This window comes from Cololabis saira, chromosome 2, assembly GCF_033807715.1.
Source record: "Cololabis saira isolate AMF1-May2022 chromosome 2, fColSai1.1, whole genome shotgun sequence".
Lineage (NCBI taxonomy): Eukaryota > Metazoa > Chordata > Actinopteri > Beloniformes > Belonidae > Cololabis > Cololabis saira.
In genome coordinates, this window is record NC_084588.1 from 31,518,853 (window position 1) to 31,539,384 (window position 20,532).

At 40.7% G+C, this 20,532-nt stretch overlaps 1 protein-coding gene across 2 annotated transcripts in view; it reads right to left on the reverse strand.

The window, feature by feature from the left end:
• Positions 1 to 20,532, reverse strand: part of zfhx3b (zinc finger homeobox 3b) — a 216,792-nt gene that overhangs the window by 124,896 nt on the left and 71,364 nt on the right. The window contains exon 4 of one of the 2 annotated variants that reach the window (XM_061743342.1): positions 18,821 to 19,191. The gene's annotated coding sequence lies outside the window, so the exon portion shown is untranslated. Of the gene's footprint in view, positions 1 to 6,178; positions 6,540 to 18,820; positions 19,192 to 20,532 lie in introns of those variants that run through there. The other variant, XM_061743341.1, reaches the window with a different exon arrangement.

The window sequence follows — 20,532 nt, forward strand, 5'->3', positions numbered from 1 at the left end:
AGCTGATGCACTGTCAATATGTTAAAGCCGTCACTCTCTGTCCCTGAAACATCCAGACGCGCGCACAGGCGCACACTTACATTTTGATTACACAATGCAGATTTCACAGACACAGATAAACAATGTGAGGGCAGTTATCACTCTGCAGAGCACAGTAACACAGAGGAAGAGGAAAAGCATGACAAAGAAATAGGGGAGGACAAGAAGACGGCGTGTGTGTCGTCAGAGTCACAGGCCAGAGGGGCCCACGTATTGTTCCAGGGCTCAGCGTAGGGAGAAAAAAGCGACCTGGGCCGCCTCTGTCTAAGCGTCCTCCATGTTTTATGCATTCTGTCCTTTGTGATGATAAGCACCAGTGTGGAGGATGGAATGTTGGCCTCCAGGGTCCAGGAGAAGGGTGGGCTTATGAGGAGCGGGGCAGGGGGGGGCTTGGTGCAGCTCGGTTAAATTTTGCAGCCCTTGCAGTGCTCCCTGTCATCCTTGTCTTACCCGTATGTAGACATATGCAGCCTATACAAACACAATACTGCTGTCCCCGAACCTTGAGCATCGGCGCTAGCTGCTGCTCCTGCTGCCTCAAATAGGATAGTTTATAATATTTGCTACGACCCTTTCCCTGTCTCCTTCACACACACACACACACACACACACACACACACACACACACACACACACACACACACGTGCGTCTAAATACACCGCTATCACTCCTGAACAGGCATGCATCACACAGGTCTTCCATTCACAGCTGATATAGTGACCCAGACATAAAACAGTTTTGAAATCACTGTCGTAACACTGCGATCTTAAAAACAGTCGCGTTCGCTACAAAAACGAGGCAACAAAGAGAATCAAGGACACCGAAACACATCATAACCTCTTTCCATGACTTAAACAACTTTAATTTACTGTTAGAAATTGACTTTAATTTCGCAGAAATATGTCTTGCCCATTACTGAACTCAATTCTGACAACTCAATAGCAGCCATCACCGAAGGAGAGAAAGTCAAAACAGAAGCTGTGCTTTGCTTTTAAACACATTACTTAAGTGAAAGAGTGTTTTTCTCCTCCTTGTCTATCAACTATCTGTTTGACTGCTAAAAAAAAAACATAAAAAAAACTAAAACAAATCATAGCAGACTTGTGTTGTGACAAACCAACATTGCAATGATTTTTATGCAAACAGTCAAAATTTGAAAATAATAACTCAAAATCAAGATGTATCATGAGACGTCGACACAGAACATTCCAAATCAAAATAAATGAGATTTTCTGAATATCAGTGTGCCCACAAATCTGAAGGCTGCTGCACAAGCCCACATGCAGTGACACATATGCATCTTCTCAATCATAAATCTAGTCTACCACAATGATTTAACCAAGATTGTTAACATGATAACATATTGTGAAAGAGCAAAACCACAAAAAAACTGCCAACTTCACTTCAAGAAGATTAAAAGGATGACAATGAAGAAGAAAAAGAAGCTAATTCAAGGGAAGAAAGGGAGGGGGATTCTTAAGAAAAATGCATCCTGCTGTGGGTGAAGACGGGGCTTTTTTTGGACACTCTGAGCTGCTGGAATGAATCATAAGCTGGACAATTTATGCACAATGTAAGCATAGCTACCTAGACACCCACACACACACACACACACACACACACACACACACACACACACACTTATCCTTCCCACCATCCCATCCCACTTTTTGGCTACTCAGTGCTTAGCTAGGACCACGCCCCCACCCCCACAGTCAACCCGCTCCCTTGTGACAGCGCGACACGTACACTGGCCTCGGCTGCAGGACACCTGGAAGTGGTCTTCTGTGCAGGATCGCACTGAAAATCATACATCACATTAAAAACCGTCATCTACGACTGTCGACTGCACTCATTTGAACGTGCATGCGACTAATGGCACAGTGAGACGCTTAACATTTCTAATTTCGAGTAACACATCCACACAAAGGCAGGCCTGATTATGATGCTCTGGCTCTCATACTCTCAATGATGCACAAAAAAGGAGGAATAATTGTAAATGCCTGTGATTATTTGGAAAAAGGAAATAAAAATAGAACCAGGAAAACTCAGCATTTGATCAATTTATTTTTATTTTTTAATACAAAAACGACTCCATGTTTTATCTAAAAGAGCATAATTACATGGATATTTGTTTTCTGTGTCCATATACAGATGCACTTTTGTTGAAACACACCAATTAATCTGTGCTGAATCTCCCATGTATGGTCCTAGCCAACAGTTCACCCAAAGAGGGCTCCCTCCGACCGAAGACGCTGCAGCGAGCTCCCCCACTGTACCAGTGCCCATGCAAAGGAGAGATGGGAGTTATGAAGAGATGTGCACAGACACAGAGAATGAGACAGGAAGAAGAGGAGGCACAGGGGGGAGAAAAGACCATGACAGCCAGAGGCACTGTCTCTCCTTTCTGAATGTTACCCCCAAAACCATAAAACAAGCCTATCCGTAACGACTGCGCCTCTCTTCATCTCTTTAACCCGACTGGACGTGCTGCTTCCACTCACACAGACAAATGGCGTCTGGATTATATGAATATACCTGTCCTCAAACATTATAACAGACGACGGCCAAGTGCAAAGAGCGGACAACCGTTGTGATGCCGTGCAGGATCACTGGCAACTGTGCATTTTCACAGCAAAAACTGCAATCATACAAGAGCACTGCAACACCGAATACTCAATCCACGTCATAAATAACAGTCACAAAGGCAGCTCGACAGCAATAGAACTTTGATCATATGTACCCACTTTATCAATCTCACTCCTTCATCACTAAATGCATAAACACAACACTCACAAAGAAAGCCTTTCTGATCACTGTGATCACAACAAAGAATTTGTTGCATCTCCAACCATTCATATAATATCCTTGCAATTATTTCTAATTTTCCATCACCATACAAGTGACAGTTTAAAAAAGCTACTTGATGTTTTTAAATGTGTTAAATCAAGTCAAAATAATTAAAAGAGCCTATGATAAAATGTATCTAACTAAGTGATGAGGGAGACACATTAATTAAAGTGTATTTACTCAAAAAAAAGTCATATAAAATGTATCTATTCCAATAAAGATATTGTAAACAGCCGTTCTGCAACTCAAGGTTTCTAATTATTAATAATAATAATAATAATAATAATAATAATAATAATAATAATAATAATAATAATAATAATAATAATAATAATAATAATAATAATAATAATAAAATTGTTATTGGAAAGAAAATCTAGCTGTTATAAAGCTTTACAAACACATAATGCTTTCAAATATTTTCCCACAAGGTTGTCTGTGGTAAAGCCTCCACTCTAGTAGCATTTCAATACGATCGTGGTATACCGAGTATGAGTCAGAGATGAGCTGGAGACACTACAGCCAGGGAGAATACACACAAGACATGATCACATTTTTAACTAAAATACATATATGTAAAGCCAGTGACATGCCAACGCCTTTTTCCCCCCAGAACTGTTATAATTAAACATAAATATGACAATGAGGCAAGACAGGAAAACGGGAAAGGTGAGATGACAGTAAACATTTCTGCTGTCTTTGTTTTGTAACAGAAGAGGGAGGAGGAGTAGGGGTAGGAGGAGGAGAGTGTTACTGTCAAACAGGGGAAGAAGGGAGATCACTTGTGTTTTGGCACAGCAGCCAACCTGTCCTTATAGAACACCTATTAGTGTCCTATAACCGTAATCTGACCACAATAAAGTTACCTCTGCCGACACACAAATAAAACTTCAAAACAAGGACAAAAAGAGGAAGGAAGGAAGTATGATCAGTGATAAAAATCTGTGTTGAAAATTAGTAACACGAAGGCCAGCTTCTACTCTCCGTCACACTGCTGATCTCCGTCTATGTGCCGCTTTTCCAGCATGAAAAGTATCAGGATCCGTTTACCTGACCTCTTCCTCTGTGGTCCATAACTCTCTGACCTCTCCGTGCTGCTTCCCTCACAGACCTCCTTCCTTCTGGAGGGGGTTAGTCTCACTGCTTTGAGTGTACTGCTCAACTCTAATATGGCTGTCTTCATTCTGTCTTAGTTTCTCCCATCTTTGAATAAAACCAAAGTCTTAATCAGGCGGATGCTGACAACCTTAAGCGCTTTGTTTGGCTCCCAAAACATACCAACCACCACCATCACCCTTTTCTCCCAGCCGGAGCTGCACTCCCCCCCACCCACCCCAACATTATCCTTTGGCTGTTTGCGAGGGGGTTTCCTCTCTTTCTTTTTTATCTCTACACTCACTCTGTGACCCCTGTTCCCCCTGTTTCTTGCTGTCTGACCTACACCCCCTCCCTCTACACCCCACACACACACAGCTCCTCGCCCCCCCTCTGTTTTCCCCAACGGTGGGTGCACATATCCTATCACTGCTTCTGCTCGCTAGCAAAAACCTTTTTTTTCCCCTCTTTTTTTCCCTGTTGCAAAAATATCCAACACTGACTCTAAACTGTCGTCGTTATTTTTTTTTTCCTCTAACTCCATATAGGTCCACCCCTTCAGAAAACGTTATTCTTGACTCAATTTATGGAGATTTTTGCTTTTTATTTGCAGCTAAAGGTTAAGCCACTAACAGCGTTTGTTTTTTGTTTTGTTTTGTTTGTTTGTTTGTTTTATTCCTCTATACAGATACATTTTAGGTGAGTTTTGTACAGGCAGCAATAAGCTGGCATGCATATATGTATATGTATATGTATATGTATATACACATATACATATGCAATTTTGCAAGTAGCCTACTTATTGTTAATTTTGGTATGTGGGGGTTATCTTGTTTAATTTACATCTATTCAAGTTAATATTACAAATAATAACTGACTAAACGATGACTAAACGCACACAGAGAGCTACAGATTCAGCCTGGACCCTGCGTAAAGTAACTTTTAAATTATTATATCAGCCTAAGTCACACCAAAAGGGCAGCTTTTTTTTGTCTTCTTTCCGGTCAGCATTTCTCAAGGGGGGGGAAATGCTCTTTTGAAAGTCAGATACGGTAGCCAAGTTGTTCGTGGCAGCAGAGCCAGCCTCTCTGTCTTCCCCAAACCACATGTCTGGGCTGTAAACGCAGCTCGCATTCCCAGGCTGTCCGTGTGCGAGCTCCTGCTGATCCGCTCTGGCCGTGGAGGAGCCGGGGACCCGGGGACTCGGTTCTCCCTAAACACGCCGCATTCACGGGACACACACGCTCCACACACTAACCCCCTCATGCACGCACCAACACACACACATATACACATACACACACACACACACACACACACACACACTTGTCGATCGATTTGCATGTGACTTCGCCAGTGAATGAGCGAGAATCGACTTAAAAACAACGCTTGAAAGAGGCAAACTGCTATGAAAAATAAAAGAAAACAGAAAAGATAGACAAAGTGGGGGGAAAGAGGGAAAGTGTGTAGATGGAGGAACTAAGACAGGGCGGAGGGACTGCACATTTCAGACAGAGACGAGTCGGAGAAGAACAAAAAAAAAAAAAAAAAAAAAATGTCTTTATCCGGAGGAGGATTTTATAAGCACACGACGATGCTGAAGCCTCTTGGATGTGGCAAGTGCCGAATCTGTGAGAAATAGAAAGCGGGAGATGTCCTCCTTTTTTCCCCCGGACGCACACGGACCAGCAGGCTGGACTCGGAGCTCCGATCCCGGGCTGCGCTGCGCGGAGGCGCCGCTGCGCTCCGGCCGCTCCGCGCACACCAAACCGGTGGCGTTCCTGCCTCAAAACACGTTTAAGCCCCGCGTACCTGTCCCCGATCCCACCGAAACACACTCAAATGTTTTGAAAACCGTCCTTTTCTACGATCAACTGCCTTGGAGTGGATCGCTGTCTTTTCCCATTTCTTATCGTCCATTCATGAGGAGGAGAGAGGACGAACGCTCGTGTAAACACAGGTAAACGATACGAATAAGAAAGAAAGAAAAGAGGAAAATGAAGAATAAAGCCAACTATCTTGCATGAAATTAACTTGTGGTGGCCGGTCATCTCTCAGAATGTGAGAATAGCCAGCTCCGCGACGCGAAAAACCGCGGACAGATAGAGGGGAGATTCAGAGAAGTCACCCAGCGAAAAGAATAGGATCGTGGAAACAGAGAGGAAAAGAGACAAACGCAAAGTTGAAACTTACAATTTCTCGCTGCCGCTGTGTGATCCTCGCTTTTTAATCCAGTATTGAGATGATTTAGCTAAAGATCCCATCAAGGCAGTCTCCTTTTGGTCAGTTTGCGCTTAGGGTGGCAAAAGAAAGATCACTGTTGTTGCGGTGTGTAAAAACCCGAAGTAGGTACTTTTAGTAGTTAAAACCAATATAAAAATAATTTGGATGCAAAGCAGCCGATGAGTCTTGTGTTACAGGGAGCGAGGAAGAGGTGAAAGTGAGATCTGATGATTGAAAAGAAAAAACTCTTTGGATCTTTATTCCTGCTAATTAGTTTCCTGCAAAAAATGGCTGTGATTAATTCAGTGCGCATGTGCTTCATTACACAGGCACGAAGGGAAGGGCTAATTAGCCGCCTTCTGGATCAATAAGATTCAGCAAAGGAGAGAGCTCGGGAGAGAGAGGGAGGGAGGGAGGGAGGAAGAGGAGGGAGGGAGGGATGGAGGGATAGATAGATACAAGTAGGAAAAAGAGGAAAGTAATGATCAGGAATTGAAAATATGGAATTAAGAACAGCGGAAAGTAAGAGTTTGATGAGACGGAAGACAGAGAAAGTTAATCCTGAGGCAGGCAGAGCCGCCGCTGCAGCCGCCGCTTCTTCTCCGCGTCTTTCCGCACTTTTTGTCTCGATTTTTGATGTATTTAAAATTCAAATATGGACAAATTCTGCGGCCACTAAGGGCACACATAGGCAACGATGCTTTATTTTACTCTTGCCTTTTTGCAGTGTCTGTCTGACATTCTGGTGGCACAGCAAAGCCACGCACATGGGTTGCGTTTCTGAAGAGTGTATATATATTTTTTACACAACTCTTTAAAAACAATAACTGGGTGAAATGGCCGAGAAAGAAACGTGCCTTTTCCTCAGCTGTCCGGAGCATAGCCGTGCGGGCAATTGTTTGTAAGCAAATAAAAAAATTCCGAAAATTAAAGCAGATCCAAAAGCAATTTTTCTGTCCGAAGCAGCGGTGACATGTGAGCAGCCACGGTGCAGGCTGCTCTGCAAAGACCACAGCTTATCGTAAATACAGTGGTACCTGTGCATGGCTTATTATCGGGGTTAAGTGTGTATTTGTACCGTGAAAGATATCTGTTCAGTTTTTTGAGACGACAATACGGAAAAGCTACAACCAAAAGTTGGCATGAAATAGTTCTGATGCGTAACTGCAGTGTTGTAACTTTGTTAAACTACATATCACTCGACTTGTGCCTCGCATTTGGGTTGTTACGGAATATTTTTATGTTCAGATTGCATAAAAATATGAATCTAACAATGGCAGGCTTTATGATAAGAGAGCATCAACGCAAAACACAACTTAGGAGCGATGTATGTTCCTTTATTCATCATACATCGTGGACACTTTTTATTCATATTGGATAAATATACTAAAATTAAGGCTCCTGTTTGCAGTGGAATTCAGCTTCTTTTTTTATTTTATTTTATTTTGTATTTAAATATCAGAAAGAAAGGACGTAAAAGGCGTCTCAGTCCAGTCAACTCCAAATGTCAGTCCGGATTAAATTGTACATGCTGCTATTTAACACCGATGTAATATAAAATAAAATGTTTCACAGATGTGGAGGTATTCATACACAAATGTTTAAATGTAGTTTTTTTTTTCTCTCTCCAGTAAAATTGGGTAAACTCTTTTACTGGCTTAAGAGCTGCTCTCAAGCCAGTTCAGCTTCTTTTGGAAATACTTGTTGAAGTCTCACTGTATCCTGTGAGGTTGTTTTTTTTTTTTTTTTGCTGCTTTTTTTTGTAATTACATTTTCTAACATATAGCCACTTAAAAGTAGGCTATGCCTGTGCTCGAGCCCAAAAGTGAAATACTTTTTAGGTGGAGGTGTCACACCGAAGAGAGATGTACATCCAGACTATCGTGACACCTCCGACCACACTGTCAAAACTAAAAATAATAACAGCACTATCGGTCTGTGACACAGTTATGTGAAGGTGTTGGGCATCGGCCTGTCTGCGTTACATTTGTGATAATATGATAGTTATTCTAACAACCAGGTGGTCACTGAGGCGTCCTATTTTGAGGGGCCTGGTGATGAAGAATTTCTAAAAACCTTATGAGCAATAATGAAAATTTGTTGAGGTTCTCCGTTTTGTTTTTGATGTTCTTTTTCTTTAATAGTATTTACCTAAAGCCTTTCTTCTCCCTCTGTCACTGATGCTCCATCACTTCTTCCGAGTGAAAGAGACAGTATACCCCCCCCCCCCCCCCCCCCTAAAAAAAAATCAGTGTTCCCTTTGTTATGATAATTTTATTGTTGATTCTCCAATCAAATGGACAACACTTAGACCTCGGTGTGCACATTTCTGTGCAACAGCATCACGCAGCCCAGTATGGGAGCAGCAGCACTCACTGACCATATCATATATTGTGCTGATTGAAACAACAAGGATGTGTTTTTCTGCGTCGTTTGTGGTGAATTCTGACGCACAGTTAACAGTTAAAAGGCAAATAATAACCAAATCTAAACCTTGCTTGTGGATTGTAGTGAACAGAAAGTCGTCATTATACAGCTTTTTGAGACACACATCACAACTAGGTTAATAAAACCGTCTGGTATTTCTTTGTTCAGATGTGTGTAGAAATGCATATGTTGGCTCGCGGTAAATCAAACGTACACTTGGGTTAATTTTTAGATTGCACATATTTAAAATGTTATAGAGGAGAAGATGACTGATGAAACAAATAGACTGAATTTTAGATTTTTTTTTCAAGGGTCTTTGGCTTAAAGGTTGGAGAGGTTATGAACCCCACCCACCCACCCCCATGGGACACGAGTCTCTACAGATCCAACAGAACATATTCCTTTGAAGAGTCCGTGGAAATCCAACTTCTTGCATTGTAGCGTCTGTGGCCAAGACCAGCTCCCCTCTCCCTGCTCTCTGTCGATGTCTCTCTCTCCCTCTCTCTCTCCGCTGTTAGAATGTATGCTGTGCTGTAACACGGCATTTCCTCGGCACTTGCCTTCCACAAGCCGCGACAGGCACTGATACCAGCATCTGCAGCACAGAATGAACCCTCTCCCAGAACAAAACAAGACAACCGCGTCGCCCCGCCGAACGGCGCGCATTTTTGCAGTGTGAGAGAGACGCAGTCTGCAGGAATCTGGAGGATTTGCGACATGCCTGCCCTCTCGGGAAGAAGAGGTTGTAAAAATGAATAGGTTGAAAACAGCGTGCGAGAGGAGTTAAAGGAGCTGCGAGATAATAAAAGAGTCTGGTCTAATTTGAGGCTTGTAGGAGGCAGCTTTCAGCCAGTTAGTCGCCCCAAAGCCTAACAATGCAAACTTCCCTTTACAAATTAATGCAGAGGCCTGATTGACATTGCTCCATCAGTGGCCATATTGAGTGTAGTGTGGCTAAGTCAAAAGAGGGCCTGCCAGACGGAGGCCTTGATGCTTTTAGGGCCTATGCATCAGTGAAAAGAAAAAAAAAGGTGGTGGTGGTGGTGGGGGGGAGTCTGACAGGGTTCGAGGCTTTTGTGTTAGCAGCATTGAATTGCGCCTCTCAGTGGGAAGGATAACTGTCCACGTGCCAGCCTCAATAGGCATACATAGATGAGTGGCATTGCAAATTCAACGCAACCTGTGGCTATGACAGCCCATGGATGGGACAAAGAAAGGGAGAGTAGCCTCAATGCAAAACGCTCCGCGGATGTGGGGCTCATGGAAGTGCTTGACCATCACCAGAACTGCAAAGAACAAAACAGTGCATTGGAGGGCGAAGCCTCCACACTCGCTTCAAACGCGCCTTGGCCGCTGCTCTGTGAAGGCTCTGAACCACGCGCACCACTTCCCTTTAAGAAATATTTATTTTAATATATTCAAATTAAATTGCATTTTCTTTTATAAAGCGGGTTCACGCGCGCACGCCCAGGCCCACACAAAGCACAAAGGGACACAGGAAATGAGCTGGGGTGGAAGTGTTTAAACATTAAACAAATCAAATAAAAAAAAGCTCAATTTGAGAAAAGTCATATAACTTATAGATGATCATTCTATTCAGACGGATTTGTGGATTTGGGGGGGTTCACAAATTGCAGTATTACCAGGGTATCAGGTCTGTGTTCAGGTGTCAAGAAGAAAAAGGGGCATCAGACTTTCTTTAGTAAACAATCAGAGTGAGACATCGCTATGAGAATATTTAGAGTGGGTGGACAGGAGTTTAAGTTGGAAAATACAACATCAAAGTACAATAATCTTCCAAGACTTTTAAATATAATCAAACTTGTAATTTTCGAGTTATGAACTTGATGGAGTTGTCACATGCGGGGCCAGCATGGTTCTCCAGAGACCAGAGCTGCTCATGATTGGTTACAGCCCAATAAAGGCTTCTTAACTCATTCAGTCAGTGCGTTTTTGTTGTGTGAATTTAAGGAGGGGGAAAAAAAATTAAAACATATGTTGAGTAGACCAATAACTGGGTTAATTTAAGTTGTTGATAAATATAAACTCTTAATTATTTAAATCAAGTTAAATCCGAACAAAAAGATTAATCGGATATATTATTAATTCCCATATTGTTTGATTTTCCTTCTTTTTTCAATGATGAACTGCACGGAACGCGTTAGTGCTGCGCTGTTTGGGCTGGAGTCGGGCTCTCTCCGTGTGTAGGGTGGATGGGGCAGCAGCCAGGTGCTCTGGGAGCGCCCTCTTATGTTCAGCCTGACCACTGGGATCAAGCAGCGCAGCAACTCTTTCACGGGAGCCAAAGCGCCTGCAGCTGGCGTCTGCAAGAGCGCGCTTTTACCTCCCAGTTATCATTAGACTGCCTTTCAAAACGCCTCACAAGTAAATGATATAATGCGGTATTTTTGGTTTAAAGACACGGAGACTGTTCACAGCAGAAATCACTTCTTTTTTTCCCCCAGAAGCACGTTTGATCAAAAATAATTTATCGATTAATCACAGGGCATAAACTTCTCCAAGCTGGTGTACTTTGGGAAGTGACAGGGAGCAAACCCCACAGCTCAGATCCAGGTTGAACTTGGCCTAATTAGCGGGACAACCCGCAGAAATCAATCCAGCTGTCACACAAATTCAGAGAAAATGTTTTTACTTAAAATGTAGCCCATATATATTTGATTTTTAATGATCTGCGGTATCAATGATCCGAGTGCATCAATCTGTGTCTGTTGATGCATCGTGTTCGTGACAATCACGGTTTAAGCTCGTCCCTTGTGGAGACAGGTCGCTCTGAAACTCTTATTTGGTACCCTGATGTTTATTCAGCTTTATTGTATACTCTCAAATGGGTAAATGTTCCTCGCTCTTTCTTCGCTTCTGGCCAGGAGTTCACGTGAAATATATATTTTTTAAATAATGGAGAATAATTATAGAAAATAGTTTTGTCTGGAAATCTGGAATGCAACGTTCGCAGGTGTTATACTCATGCCTGCTTTCAACTTGATATTAAATTAAATATTTTCTGCAACATCCATGTGCTTCTGAGTTTGAAGGAGGTACGTCGACACAGAAAGAGATGCCTCGGTGTTTTCTATCTTTAATATGTTTAATGAAATACTGTAAAACGAGCGTTGACTGAGTTATTTGTTTGACTGTTTTTGTTACATATTTTTTTGTATGTTTTCAAATAGCATCACTATACATTTACACACAGTTTGTCCAATTTATTGGATGTCAGTTTTGATATTGATTTCATATTGTTACTAAATAGAGTGGAAATAGAACATTAATATTAAAATCACCATGGAAAACAATGATGCATCATCTGACCTTTTGTTTTTCATCTTTTAAGACTGAATATTTCTTATGCCAATTGTCCATTGTTTTTTATATGTTTCCAGTTCGGATGCAAATCAACAGCTCAAATCGGATAGTATATTTTTGGATGCAAGCTTAAGTTGTTGTTTTTTTTTGTTTGTTTTTTAAAGAAAGAACAAAAAAATAAATAGAGCCGGCTCTCGTCTGGTCAAGTCTGCCTCATTTACATGAGAAACAAGAAGACATCTCAATTTCTCCCTCTTCCATTTACTAGACCTGCCAGTACTACCTTATTAGTGATCCTATGCATTATTCAAAAACACTTTTGTGGTCTGAATTCTAGCAAAAAAAAAAAAAAAAAAAAGTCGCGTTAACCTGTAATTAATTTGTCAATATTCGAAAAATGTTGTAAAACATCTAAAAATCCCCGATATTTTGCTTATTATTTGACTGTGCGGATTATTTCACCCTGACCACTGCGATTAAGTCGAATCAGAGAACACAAGCGTAAAGGTTTCCCCAAAAAGCACCGAGCGTGACTCCCTCTCTGTCGGTCTGTCTGTGTGTGTGTGTGTGTCTGTCTGTCTGTCTGTCTGTCTGCCTATCTGTCTGTATGTGTGTCTGTCTGTCTGTCTGTGTCCCTCCTTCCTCAGTTGTGTGCATGCAGGTTGCTGAGTGAGAGCCAGATATTACTCACGTGTGAGTGAGAGGAATATACAATTGCGCCAGATTATATTGGTAAACATATAAAATAAAAATAATTATTATTATTATCAACATTTAACGTTTTTTTATTAGAAAAAACCCATTTTGATATACGTTTTTCCTTAAACTTTTGATTGATGTTACAGTTAACTGCACCCCATCGGAAATTCCTTACAATGTAAGGAAAAAGGTTATGGTTTTGTTTGTTTAGTATGTGTCAAAAGAAGAGGCTTTGGCAGCTCTCCCGCTGCTAACCGTCAGAAGAAAGCAACAACAAAAAAAGAAAGAAGAAAACAGAGAGCACAAACACTAAATAAATTGAGATAAAAACAAACGATACCCTAAAACACTGCAAGGTGTGTGTTTAGTCTGGAAGTGAATAATAGCAGAGTGCTGCAATGCATCAGAATTTAACGCTAAAACTGGCTAGTGAATTATTTTGAAATAAATATTTGGCGTTCGAGCTGAAGGAACAAAAAAAAGAGAGAGAAAGAAATATACTCAGATTCGGCCTTCAAATAATGCACTTTCAGGTCGGGGTGTAGTGAATAATGGAGAAATCCTGAAAGCTGCTGTCACAGACTCTGGGTGAGAGACAGGCGGGACTCGTGGGGTTTTACTCGCTTAGAGAGGCTCACTGAAACAGAGGGATCCCAAATCAGAGCCATATGAGCACTGCAGGCAACAGCTACACTGGCTGCTGGAAAACCCATCCAAACAGAACGGCGGGGGGAGACGCGCGGATCCACACAACTCCGAGCCCATTTAAATGCCACATCGTGCTCGACGCGGATGCACTTAAACGTAACAAACATACAAAGAGTAATGTTCTTTGATGTCAAGAAAAGGCCCCTAAACAACTCGAGTAGATGAAAGATGACAGGTGGAAGCGACACAGAAGCCAAACAGGCTACAGAGGGAGGATTTTGCCCAGAGGTCAAATCCAAATCCTACGTCACAGACAGACTCTAGATGACGTCTTCTATCTTGTTTAGGTCAAACGAGATGATAAAAAAAAAACAAAAAAAAAACTATGATGATTTATTAAAATATTCCACTTTAATACAGAATAATTCCCAGATGATGACTTTACTCAACACTAAAAAAGAAAAAAAAAAAAGGAAAAAAAAAAAAACCTGCTCAGCACTAAAGAATATTTTACCATTCAAATCAGTGACACCGGTGTGATGGCTGCTGGGAATAATAATGCTAATAGTAACAATAATGGACAAGTGTGGCTGGCCTACATCAAATAAAAGGACAGCTTCTGATCTTTCTTGACATACTCAGAGATTATTCAGTGTTTGGAGGTGACATACCTGCACACATTCATGCAACAACAGATTCAGTGGACTTCTATCAGATGAGGGAGAAAAGATAACACATGGAGAATTTTACATGCATGGAAATCGCCATGTATTTCACGCCCAACTGACGCAGGTACAGTACCTCTGCGACATCTTTTCTAGAAACAAACCCAAGTGACTCCTACAAAGTCTCATGCGATCAAATCTCCAGAGAGTTGAAGGAGCCCTTCAGTAATTTGACAGTAACTGAGACAAGTACAAACCCCCGGAAGCTCTCAAACTCCATATTCTGTGCAGGTGGCTGTGAAACCCTCTCATATGTGTCACCATGATTGAAACAGAAGACAGAAGTGACCCCACTTATGTAGCATTACATGCAGCTAGTAAAACCTTGTGGCTTGTAGAGCTCTTTCTCTTTGTAGGCGGGAGCTTGTTAAGGCGGTTAATAGCAAAAGTGTGTTTACTTTTGCATGGCAGGTATACTTCTGAAAGTTGAGCTAAGATCTTAAAACCAAGAGGTTTGCACCGGTCCATAAAGTGCCATCCATGTGCTAGATGCATACATAAACAGTCCTTAAGCTGAAACACATCCTAATGAGTTGAGCTTTTCAAGTCAAGTCAGAGACCTTGCATATGAGGCAGATGCCCAAAAATAACATCATGAAACCTGCTGCAGCTCACATGACCTGCTTTACTGCCAAAAATATTTGCTTTATGAATTTCAACATGTGTAACAGTCAGTTGAGCTCTTTCCTGTGGCAGGAAAATCTGCCCTAATTCAAGCGCTTTTCATTTCCTTGTGTGTATTGTGTATGAAACATGGGATGCTTGGTACGACAGGAGTGAATTATGGTGGCAAAGGGTCACGGCTTTCTCTTTTTGTTAAGATGCACACTGGCATGAGTGTGAATGGCACCATGTAAGAAGAAATTCTGAAAAATGCAATCAATACTACACGGTTGTTGTATCAAGTGAATCACAATCATTTAAACAGGTTGCTTTGATGCTTAATAGGGCAAAGAAGATGCCAACCCGAAAGAGTGCTTTTGAATTCAAAAAGGTCACACCTTCCCTGTGGTCAAATGATCAGCAGTGATGTGATATTCTTTTTCATAGCTGACAGGATAAAACATGTGCATTGAATCACAGGGAAACACATTCACTTCTTGCCAGTTTGAATTAATCTTATTCATTTGGTTCCTAGTGAATCTTCGTTTTTTCAACAATCTAAACTATATTGATCTGAAATGTGATTGTGCTATTTTTAATTGTATTTTTTCATAATTTCAGGACTAATTGTTTCTCTGAGGCAGCTAATGAACAACTCAAAACATCAACAGTGCAAGACAACGAGTTTCTGTGCAATTTAAACTGTTTAGAAATAAATAAATAAATACAATTCTCTGCCTGAGAGGGTACATTTGGGTGTCTGAATTAATTGCCAATTCAAAAACTGACATAAAATGACCTTCTCACTTTGTTTTGGGCGGCCACTAAAAATATGTAAATAGGGCCATTCAGACTTGCAGGGTACTGTGGCATCACAGATCCAGAGTTATATTTTCCAGTATTCCCATTTTTATAACCATTTACCTTTGGATCATGCTTTTTTTCTCCTCAGAATTACAACTAATTAGGTCTCACAGAAGAGAAGGCTGGAGTGGACTCGAGTGACCGACTCCACGTTCTAAAGCAGGCTGCTTCTAACAAAGCTGTGAAGTCATGATTGAAAAAGGGAGGTTTAGACATGTATCTATGTGGTATTTTGACGAAGAATATATCCCGGAAATTCCACTAAGACATCACGAAATGATGTGAAGTTTTATCTCCTATAATTTTCATGTAATGCAATATTATTTAATGTAAAATAATACATAACTGCAAGAACAAACAGCTTTATCCAAATAGTAAAAGCCTGTGTAAACGATGCATGGTCGTCTTCTTTGGTGTGTTTTTAAGGATGTATTGAATTTTCTGTCTTGTATTTAAAGGTTAAAGCCAAATATGATGACTGCTTTGATTTTTTTCTCTGAAGAATTCAACATGATGGATGAAGAGATTAGAGCCAAACGATGGATTGTAAAGGAAATCATTCAAAACTGATATGAGTACTACATTGAGGTTGATGTTTTCATTGCCATGAAAAACATTAATAACAACTTAAAATGTATAATTCTGTGTGCCTCGGTGCACAAGCATGTACAGGTACATGATGCAGGACAAACATTCATTCACTGTGTTTCTCGTTTTAAGCTGCTACACAAATACTGGACTACACATTGATAATGTAGATATGTGCAGTATGTTGGTGGTGTTTGAGCATTTTGTACATTTACAATAGATATAAAGTATGTAACAACAATGACAACTTGCGTTTTGTCTTTCTTTTGATCTCGTGTTTCTGAATATGTGTGAATATATTTCCTCAGGAAGAAAGGCCACCAGCAAGGGGGAAGATGCTTATAATGTGTTCTGTGTAGAATCATAACTGGATTGCATAGGCACTGCTGTCCAATTACATATATCTTTCATGTATGAAATCATGCATGTCTTTTTCTCTAAACGGGGAGGGCTGGCACAAAAGGAGCAGCCCCGACTGCAGAAGAGCAGTGTGCAGCTCACATGAAAAATAAGGTCTTATGTCGGCGCCCCGAAGCCCTGGGCGAGGAGCACAGCTTCATCAGCACACAGAACAGGGAGGGAAGTTACTTTCCCCAAGACTGGAGCCCTTTCCACTGCTGTCTCTTGCTGTATTATTGTTGCCCTGCATGTGAGGCAGCTGACCCTTTGGGTCCTAAATCAGACTCCATAGAAAATACTTTCCAGATCACGTCCTTAATTAGTTCCACAATGATAAATATTGTTTCTTGTTCTTTCAAGTGCTTTTTTTTTAAATGCACACTAAAAATAATTGATTAAGATGAAGAAGAAGGAGTAAATGCTCGTAATTTATTTATCCTTTTGTTTCTCATTCCCAAAACAAAGACTTCTCAAACAGATGTCTTTGGATTTTTACAGCAATAATTCTCTTCTTATATTGTGGCTGTAAATCAACTTGATGTCTTAAACCATCATTATTATAACTATTATTATTATTTGACATATTTTCAAAGGGAAAACAAGTACAACGGGAGCACACGTCTGAAACAAGATTCAAACACACACGTTATACTCACTTTGGGATGAATGTGTTCGCACACACACTCAAATAATTCACACAACATAGTATCAACTACATGTAAAGGATGTTTGATCAGTAGGAAAATACATATTTGTCCCTTTAAATAAATAAACATATGTGCATCTATATATCTGCAGATTCACGTAAGTCATTACTGACAGGATAACACACGTAAACACAAGTGTTTACGTGTGTAAAACTTCATATAAAATGTATTTCCTGTCCATTTGTGACTTTGGCAACAAAGATGTAACTATAGAAACAATGAACTCAGGTGAAAACAGCAACTATGTTCATCCTGTAACTTAAAGATAGTTTTGTAACGCACCAATAAGCAGGTAGGATCAACAAGATTTTGGAATGCTCGTATCAATAATGGCAAAATATGAATACAAGAGAGAAAACTAGCATTTGCATTCTTTTCTTCATATTAATGATCATGTTAGTTTTATTAGTGTCTGAATGACAGTCCCAAAACAGAAAAAGGTTGAGAGGATATTATAGAAAAATGCACAACAGTAATTGTAGAATTACTGTTACGTTTACTTTGACTTTTATTTTGTTGCAGATGACATGCATCCATGATTTTTCATGCTTTTCTCATAATCTTCATTTCATTTCTTTATTTAAATTTGTTTCCTGCATTTCAGGCTTGCAACACATTTCCAGAAAAAGCTGGAACCATACAAATTTCTAATGTTTCCATTCCGACTCAGATTCTTAAATAACTTCCTGGCGTTGAGATTTCAAAACGAAATGACAAACTCGTGAAAGTGAGCATTATTTCATTTTTTTGTTTCAAAGTTCTCCATACACTTTCCTTTGGACACAAGCCAGAATGTGCTTTTAGACACAATGTTATGAAAAAAACCACTGGATCCAGAATATTGATTTGTTTTACCAAAGGACACATTTCCACTGTGTGATGGGCCGTGCCGCACGCCGTTGTCCCTTGTGGTTATATCAGCGTCTGGTGAATGCTGCTTCACGATGCCGGCTCGCGGGTGCCGTCTAGGCTTGTACCCTTGCACTTAATGGACCGAAAATCCTCCAGATTCTTTGGGATATGCAATCACACAATTGTGTCTTTGAGAAACAATCTTTTAATGTTTAGATGCAGGGAGATCCTCTGTCCACCCTCAAAGCCGTCTTTTTTTTTATACTGCTTTTGTACATAATCATGTTAACACCTGTTTATAATCACAATGTTCATATAGCCTCAGATACTGTTTTTCAAATGTGTTGCAACATGAAATGCATAATCTGATGTCTTTCAAGAGGCAAAATCAAGCTGATGAGGAAAAAAAGTTTTTTTTTTTTCATTTTTCATTCTGTCCGAGCCTTAGTTTTAGACTGATGGAGCCAGTAAAGTTACTTACTCTGTGTTTGAAAAATGGTTTCACTATGAGAACAGGTCACCCATACCCGACTCTGGCGGATGACAAGCCAAATCTGCAATCCGAAGAACGTCAGACACGCATCTCTATGAATCCTACTATGAATCCTAAAAATACGGCACGGACCGACAGGTGAGCAGAGCATGAAAACAGGTCCTTTATCAGCCGGACTTTCCTTTCAGTCAAATCTGAGGGCGACAAGTTAGCTTCAAAGTCCGGAAAAGGTTCAAGAGCTTAGGGTTTGGACAGCAGGAGCAAGGGGACTTCAGAGTCTTACCTGATGGGGTTTTTGGTCTGCGTTTCCAACACACCGAAGCCTCGCCGTCTGTGTTTCCTTTTCAAGTGTCTTTTTGAAGTCAGCAGGCAGAAAGGTCACACCTTCTTGGACACAGCAGGTTCGTTGCAGCAATGGTGGATGGCCAGCGGCTATTGCTAATATTCAGACTTTCTTTCTTTGTTTACACAAAAACAAAAACAAAAAAAAGGGGGGGAACGTAAAGCTATTGATCTGGTGCCTGGGCACCTGCAGAAGTTTTGGTGAGAATACTCCCAGAATTCCAGGTATTTCCAGGGTTTTCCAAAGCTATATGTTTTGGGATTTAGAGACTCCCAAGTCACAAGAGGAGGGAATCAGGATGACAGTATCGCCTGAAAGGACAAAACAAAGAGAAAAGGAAAGAAAAACAGATTTAAAAAAAGTGTTTCAAACACAAAGAAGTCATTACAACAAACACACATTTCCATAGCGGTTCTCCAGAAACACCCACATCCCGGAAATATGAGCACATAATAAATGTCTTTGAGGAGAGGCAAACCAGACCAGTATGACTTCCATCAGGACTTCAAAATTAATCATCTGTTTTTAGAGTCAACAAAATTAATCTATAATTATTTATATGCTACTGCTGCTGGACAGCCTCGCATGATTTCAAGATTACATTTAATAGCAAATGAACTGCTGTGAGTAATTTCTCTTCTCATATCACTGAAGACTGTTCAAATGAAAAATGAAAAAGATTTGCAGAGAAACTTAATTTCCCTGTTACGGAAACAAGACATATTCTTGTAATAGCATATATAATTGCTGGTTCTGCAGAGGATCTGCAGTATATGACAGCAGAGTCTCATAGAAAATACTTATTTATTCAAATGTCAATTCTGGTGATGAAAAAAAGAGAACATGTTAAAAAAGACTCTGAATTCCTTGTGGGGCTGGTTTATGAAGCCGGGTAAATATGCCTGTCATATATTCCAATAGTTCCACAGTGACAGAGATTTAGTTTGGGAATACAGGCGGAAGAGGCAGACAGCTTGTGATAAATGAATAGCTCTTTTGAAGGCACATCTATTTAGAAACATTCTGTGATTATTTTTACCTCTGTGGTTAGACTGGAGTTTAAACCCGTGTTTAATTGTTCCCGGGAGTTCTTAGCGCGGTGCTGATACGGAGCTCTGGGAGTAACATTTAAAATTGCTACAAAAATAACTCCACTCTTGCTTATTGTCCACAGGTCTGATATAGTGACAACTGAGGATTCGAAAAGCAAAGACAAAGAAAGAGGGGTAAAAGAAAGAGAGAGAGAATTGAGGGACTTGCAACTGAAGAGTTTATCAGTTTCTTCTGGCTTCACTGTGCACTCAACTTTTCAGAATGCTTTACTTGCTTTAAAAAAAAAACTATTTGAACAACGATCCATTTAAGCTATGTTGCATGAAAACCTGCTAATCAATAACTAAATAATTTTCATGACAGGCTTTCGTTAGCTGTTGCAGAAGACAGGAAAGAGCACCGTTAATTTGTCATCTGTCTCTTCACCTCTCTTATAATTCGTCCAAGGCCACGACTTCCCGGTTTGTCGGGGCGACCTGTGGGAGTGTGTGTGTCGGATCAATAGCCCACCCACAGCAGAGCCGCGGGCGATCCCTGACCTGGGCTATTGATTAGGCCTGGCTCAGCTGCCAATAGCAATGTGCTGGATGTGACACGAG